Here is an 8,153-nt window from a genome sequence, read left to right on the forward strand (position 1 = left end):
ATGTAAATGGACATACTGTCTGTTTTTGTAATGGTAAAGGATGTAAAAAAAAGGGATGTAAACTGATGAAAAACTGATGTGAAATGATCGTTTTTTCTTTAAAAAAAAAACATGACTGAACTGATGAAAAAAACAGACCGCCGGTGTGAAAGAACGGATGCGGCTATAGGGTCCTTTCACACGGGTGTTCCATTTTTTTCATCAGTTCAGTCACGTTTTTTCAAAGAAAAAATGATCAGTTCATGTCAGTTTTTCCTCAGTTTACATCCGTTTTTTTTAACATCCTTTACCAATGCAAAAATTGTCAGTATATCCGTTTACATCCGTTTTTAGTCCTTTACGGGTTTTTTCATGGAAGAAAAATAATGTTTTCTTCCTTTTAAAAAAAAACGGATGTTAATGCATGCGGTTAAAGGGTCAACATCCGTTTTTTTTAAATGGAAGAAAACCCTATTTTTCTTCCATAAAAAAACCCGGAAAGGACGAAAAACGGATGTAAACGGATATACTGACCATTTTTGCATTGGTAAAGGATGTTAAAAAAAAACGGATGTAAACTGATGAAAAACTGATGTGAACTGATCCATTTTGTCTTGGAAAAAACGTGACTGAACTGATGGAAAAAAACGAAACACCCGTGTGAAAGGACCCTATAACCGCATCCGTTAACATCCATTTTTTTTAATGGAAGAAAACCCTATTTTTTCTTCCATAAAAAAACCCAGAACGGATGAAAAAAGGATGTAAACGAAAGTTAATGGACAATGTTTTTGCATTGGTAAAGGATGTAAAAAAAAAGGATGTAAACTGATGAAAAATGGATGTGAACTGATCCATTTTTGCTTGGAAAAACATGACTGAACTGATGACCAAAACGGAACACCCGTGTGAAAGGACCATATTTTTCTTCCGTAAACAAAACAGAATGGATGAAAAAAACGGATGTAAATGGATGAAATACTGATGTAAACGGATCTGTATTTTCTTTGAAAAAACGTGACTAAACTGATGAAAAAAACAGAACACCCGTGTGAAAGGACCCTATAGCTGCATGCGTTAACATCCGTTTTTTTAAATGGAAGAAAACCCTATTTTTCGTTCATTAAAAAACCCGGAACGGATGAAAAACTGATGTAAATGGACATACTGTCTGTTTTTGCATTGGTAAAGGATGTAAAAAAAAAACCGATATAAACTGATGAAAACTGGATGTAAACTGATGTGAACTGATCCGTTTTTTTCTTGGAAAAAATGTGACTGAACTGATGAAAAAAACGTAACGCCCGTGTGGAAGGACCCTATAACCGCATCCGTTAACATCCATTTTTTTTAAATGGAAGAAGACCCTATTTTTCTTCTGTTAAAAAAAACCCGGAACGGATGAAAAACTGATGTAAATGGACATACTGTCTGTTTTTGTAATGGTAAAGGATGTAAAAAAAAGGGATGTAAACTGATGAAAAACTGATGTGAAATGATCGTTTTTTCTTTAAAAAAAAAAACATGACTGAACTGATGAAAAAAACAGACCGCCGGTGTGAAAGAACGGATGCGGCTATAGGGTCCTTTCACACGGGTGTTCCATTTTTTTCATCAGTTCAGTCACGTTTTTTCAAAGAAAAAACGATCAGTTCATGTCAGTTTTTCATCAGTTTACATCCTTTTTTTTTAACATCCTTTACCAATGCAAAAATGGTCAGTATTTCTGTTTACATCCGTTTTTTCGTCCTTTCCGGGTTATTTTTATGGAAGAAAAATAGGGTTTTCTTCCTTTTAAAAAACGGATGTTAACGCATGCGGTTATAGGGTCAACATCCGTTTTTTTTAAATGGAATAAAACCCTATTTTTCTTCCGTAAAAAAACCTGGAAAGGGCGAAAAACGGATGTAAACGGACATACTAACCATTTTTGCATTGGTAAAGGATGGTAAAAAAAACGGATGTAAACTGATGAAAAACTGATGTGAAGTGATCCATTTTTTCTTGGAAAAAATGTGACTGAACTGATGAAAAAAACAGAACACCCGTGTGAAAGGACCATATTTTTCTTCCGTAAACAAAACAGAATGGATGAAAAAAACGGATGTAAATGGATGAAATACTGATGTAAACGGATCTGTATTTTCTTTGAAAAAACGTGACTAAACTGATGAAAAAAACAGAACACCCGTGTGAAAGGACCCTATAGCTGCATGCGTTAACATCCGTTTTTTTAAATGGAAGAAAACCCTATTTTTCTTTCATTAAAAAACCCGGAACGGATGAAAAACTGATGTAAATGGACATACTGTCTGTTTTTGCATTGGTAAAGGATGTAAAAAAAAAACCGATATAAACTTATGAAAACTGGATGTAAACTGATGTGAACTGATCCGTTTTTTTCTTGGAAAAAATGTGACTGAACTGATGAAAAAAACGTAACGCCCGTGTGGAAGGACCCTATAACCGCATCCGTTAACATCCATTTTTTTTAAATGGAAGAAGACCCTATTTTTCTTCTGTTAAAAAAAACCCGGAACGGATGAAAAACTGATGTAAATGGACATACTGTCTGTTTTTGTAATGGTAAAGGATGTAAAAAAAAGGGATGTAAACTGATGAAAAACTGATGTGAAATGATCGTTTTTTCTTTAAAAAAAAAAACATGACTGAACTGATGAAAAAAACAGACCGCCGGTGTGAAAGAACGGATGCGGCTATAGGGTCCTTTCACACGGGTGTTCCGTTTTTTTCATCAGTTCAGTCACGTTTTTTCAAAGAAAAAATGATCAGTTCATGTCAGTTTTTCCTCAGTTTACATCCGTTTTTTTTAACATCCTTTACCAATGCAAAAATTGTCAGTATATCCGTTTACATCCGTTTTTAGTCCTTTCCGGGTTTTTTCATGGAAGAAAAATAATGTTTTCTTCCTTTTAAAAAAAAACGGATGTTAATGCATGCGGTTAAAGGGTCAACATCCGTTTTTTTAAATGGAAGAAAACCCTATTTTTCTTCCATAAAAAAACCCAGAAAGGACGAAAAACGGATGTAAACGGATATACTGACCATTTTTGCATTGGTAAAGGATGTTAAAAAAAACCGGATGTAAACTGATGAAAAACTGATGTGAACTGATCCATTTTGTCTTGGAAAAAACGTGACTGAACTGATGAAAAAAACGAAACACCCATGTGAAAGGACCCTATAACCACATCCGTTAACATCCATTTTTTTAATGGAAGAAAACCCTATTTTTCTTCCATAAAAAAACCCAGAACGGATGAAAAAAGGATGTAAACGAAAGTTAATGGACAATGTTTTTGCATTGGTAAAGGATGTAAAAAAAAGGATGTAAACTGATGAAAAATGGATGTGAACTGATCCATTTTTGCTTGGAAAAACATGACTGAACTGATGACCAAAACGGAACACCCGTGTGAAAGGACCATATTTTTCTTCCGTAAACAAAACAGAATGGATGAAAAAAACGGATGTAAATGGATGAAATACTGATGTAAACGGATCTGTATTTTCTTTGAAAAAACGTGACTAAACTGATGAAAAAAACAGAACACCTGTGTGAAAGGACCCTATAGCTGCATGCGTTAACATCCGTTTTTTTAAATGGAAGAAAACCCTATTTTTCTTTCATTAAAAAACCCGGAACGGATGAAAAACTGATGTAAATGGACATACTGTCTGTTTTTGCAATGGTAAAGGATGTAAAAAAAAAACCGATATAAACTGATGAAAACTGGATGTAAACTGATGTGAACTGATCCGTTTTTTTCTTGGAAAAAATGTGACTGAACTGATGAAAAAAACGTAACGCCCGTGTGGAAGGACCCTATAACCGCATCCGTTAACATCCATTTTTTTTAAATGGAAGAAGACCCTATTTTTCTTCTGTTAAAAAAAACCCGGAACGGATGAAAAACTGATGTAAATGGACATACTGTCTGTTTTTGTAATGGTAAAGGATGTAAAAAAAAGGGATGTAAACTGATGAAAAACTGATGTGAAATGATCGTTTTTTCTTTAAAAAAAAAAACATGACTGAACTGATGAAAAAAACAGACCGCCGGTGTGAAAGAACGGATGCGGCTATAGGGTCCTTTCACACGGGTGTTCCATTTTTTTCATCAGTTCAGTCACGTTTTTTCAAAGAAAAAATGATCAGTTCATGTCAGTTTTTCCTCAGTTTACATCCGTTTTTTTTAACATCCTTTACCAATGCAAAAATTGTCAGTATATCCGTTTACATCCGTTTTTAGTCCTTTCCGGGTTTTTTCATGGAAGAAAAATAATGTTTTCTTCCTTTTAAAAAAAAACGGATGTTAATGCATGCGGTTAAAGGGTCAACATCCGTTTTTTTAAATGGAAGAAAACCCTATTTTTCTTCCATAAAAAAACCCAGAAAGGACGAAAAACGGATGTAAACGGATATACTGACCATTTTTGCATTGGTAAACGATGTTAAAAAAAACCGGATGTAAACTGATGAAAAACTGATGTGAACTGATCCATTTTGTCTTGGAAAAAACGTGACTGAACTGATGAAAAAAACGAAACACCCATGTGAAAGGACCCTATAACCACATCCGTTAACATCCATTTTTTTTAATGGAAGAAAACCCTATTTTTCTTCCATAAAAAAACCCAGAACGGATGAAAAAAGGATGTAAACGAAAGTTAATGGACAATGTTTTTGCATTGGTAAAGGATGTAAAAAAAAAGGATGTAAACTGATGAAAAATGGATGTGAACTGATCCATTTTTGCTTGGAAAAACATGACTGAACTGATGACCAAAACGGAACACCCGTGTGAAAGGACCATATTTTTCTTCCGTAAACAAAACAGAATGGATGAAAAAAACGGATGTAAATGGATGAAATACTGATGTAAACGGATCTGTATTTTCTTTGAAAAAACGTGACTAAACTGATGAAAAAAACAGAACACCCGTGTGAAAGGACCCTATAGCTGCATGCGTTAACATCCGTTTTTTTAAATGGAAGAAAACCCTATTTTTCTTTCATTAAAAAACCCAGAACGGATGAAAAACTGATGTAAATGGACATACTGTCTGTTTTTGCAATGGTAAAGGATGTAAAAAAAAAACCGATATAAACTGATGAAAACTGGATGTAAACTGATGTGAACTGATCCGTTTTTTTCTTGGAAAAAATGTGACTGAACTGATGAAAAAAACGTAACGCCCGTGTGGAAGGACCCTATAACCGCATCCGTTAACATCCATTTTTTTTAAATGGAAGAAGACCCTATTTTTCTTCTGTTAAAAAAAACCCGGAACGGATGAAAAACTGATGTAAATGGACATACTGTCTGTTTTTGTAATGGTAAAGGATGTAAAAAAAAGGGATGTAAACTGATGAAAAACTGATGTGAAATGATCGTTTTTTCTTTAAAAAAAAAAACATGACTGAACTGATGAAAAAAACAGACCGCCGGTGTGAAAGAACGGATGCGGCTATAGGGTCCTTTCACACGGGTGTTCCGTTTTTTTCTTCAGTTCAGTCACGTTTTTTCAAAGAAAAAAAACGATCAGTTCATGTCAGTTTTTCATCAGTTTACATCCGGTTTTTTTTTAACATCCTTTACCAATGCAAAAATGGTCAGTATGTCCGTTTACAACCGTTTTTCATCCTTTCCGGGTTTTTTCATGGAAGAAAAATAGGGTTTTCTTCCTTTTAAAAAAACGGATGTTAACACATGCGGTTATAGGGTCAACATCCGTTTTTTTAAATGGAAGAAAACCCTATTTTTCTTCCATAAAAAAAACCTGGAAAGGACGAAAAACGGATGTAAATGGACATACTGTCTGTTTTTGCAATGGTAAAGGATGTAAAAAAAAAAAGGATGTAAACTGATGAAAAACATGACTGAACTGATGAAAAAAACAGACCGCCGGTGTGAAAGAACGGATGCGGCTATAGGGTCCTTTCACACGGGTGTTCCATTTTTTTGATCAGTTCAGTCACGTTTTTTTCAAAGAAAAAACGATCAGTTCATGTCAGTTTTTCATCAGTTTACATCCTTTTTTTTTTAACATCCTTTACCAATGCAAAAATGGTCAGTGTGTCCATTTACATCCGTTTTTCGTCCTTTCCGGGTTTTTTTACAGAAGAAAACTAAGGTTTTCTTCCTTTTAAAAAAAATGGATGTTAACGCATGCGGTTAAAGGGTCAACATCCATTTTTTTTAAATGGAAGAAAACCCAATTTTTCTTCCATAAAAACCCCCCAGAAAGGACGAAAAACAGATATAAACGGACATACTGACCATTTTTGCATTGATAAAGGATGGTAAAAGAAAACGGATGTGAACTGATCCATTTTTTCTTGGGAAAAATGTGACTGAACTGATAAAAAAAACAGAACACCCGTGTGAAAGGACCCTATAACCGCATCTGTTAACATCCGTTTTTTTAATGGAAGAAAACCCTATTTTTCTTCCGTAAAAAACCCCAGAAAGGACAAAAAACTGATGTAAATGGACATACTGTCTGTTTTTGCAAAGGTAAAGGATATAAAAAAAAAAAGGATGTAAACTGATGAAAAACATGACTGAACTGATGAAAAAAACAGATCGCTGGTGTGAAAGAACAGATGCGGTTATAGGGTCCTTTCACACGGGTGTTCCATTTTTTTCATCAGTTCATGTCAGTTTTTCATCAGTTTACATCCATTTTTTTTTATATCCTTTACCATTGCAAAAATGGTCAGTATGTCTGTTTACATCCGTTTTTCGTCCTTTCCGGTTTTTTTCATGGAAGAAAAATAGGGTTTTCTTCCTTTTAAAAAAACGGATGTTAACACGTGGTTTTTTTAAATGGAAGAAAACCCTATTTTTCTTCCGTAAAAAACCCCGGAAAGGACGTAAAATGGATGTAAACGGATATACTGACCATTTTTGCATTGGTAAACGATGGTAAAAGAAAACGGATGTGAACTGATGAAAAACAGATGTGAACTGATCCATTTTTTCTTGGAAAAAATGTGACTGAACTGATAAAAAAAACAGAACACCCGTGTGAAAAGACCCTATAACCGCATCTGTTAACATCCGTTTTTTTAATGGAAGAAAACCCTATTTTTCTTCCGTAAAAAACCCCAGAAAGGATGAAAAACGGATGGAAACGGACATACTGACCATTTTTGCATTGGTAAAGGATGTTAAAAAAAAACGGATGTAAACTGATGAAAAAATGATCTGAACTGATCCATTTTTTCTTGGAAAAAATGTGAAAGAACTGATGAAAAAAAACAAAACACTTGTGTGAAAGGACCCTATAACTGCATCTGTTAACATCCGTTTTTTTTAATGGAAGAAAACCCTATTTTTCTGCTGTTAAAAAAAACCTGGAACAGATGAAAAACTGATGTAAATGGACATACTGTCTGTTTTTGCAATGGTAAAGGATGTAAAAAAAAGGGATGTAAACTGATGAATAACTGATGTGAAATGATTGTTTTTTCTTTAAAAAAAACATGACTGAACTGATGAAAAAAAAAGAACGCCGGTGTGAAAGAACGGATGCGGCTATAGGGTCCTTTCACACGGGTGTTCCATTTTTTTCATCAGTTCAGTCACGTTTTTTCAAAGAAAAAATGATCAGTTCATGTCAGTTTTTCCTCAGTTTACATCCGTTTTTTTTAACATCCTTTACCAATGCAAAAATTGTCAGTATATCCGTTTACATCCGTTTTTAGTCCTTTACGGGTTTTTTCATGGAAGAAAAATAATGTTTTCTTCCTTTTAAAAAAAAACGGATGTTAATGCATGCGGTTAAAGGGTCAACATCCGTTTTTTTTAAATGGAAGAAAACCCTATTTTTCTTCCATAAAAAAACCCGGAAAGGACGAAAAACGGATGTAAACGGATATACTGACCATTTTTGCATTGGTAAAGGATGTTAAAAAAAAACGGATGTAAACTGATGAAAAACTGATGTGAACTGATCCATTTTGTCTTGGAAAAAATGTGACTGAACTGATGGAAAAAAACGAAACACCCGTGTGAAAGGACCCTATAACCACATCCGTTAACATCCATTTTTTTTAATGGAAGAAAACCCTATTTTTTCTTCCATAAAAAAACCCAGAACGGATGAAAAAAGGATGTAAACGAAAGTTAATGGACAATGTTTTT

This window comes from Staurois parvus, unplaced genomic scaffold (assembly GCF_062004578.1).
Source record: "Staurois parvus isolate SC_StPar_1 unplaced genomic scaffold, SC_StPar_1.0 ptg000847l, whole genome shotgun sequence".
NCBI lineage: Eukaryota > Metazoa > Chordata > Amphibia > Anura > Ranidae > Staurois > Staurois parvus.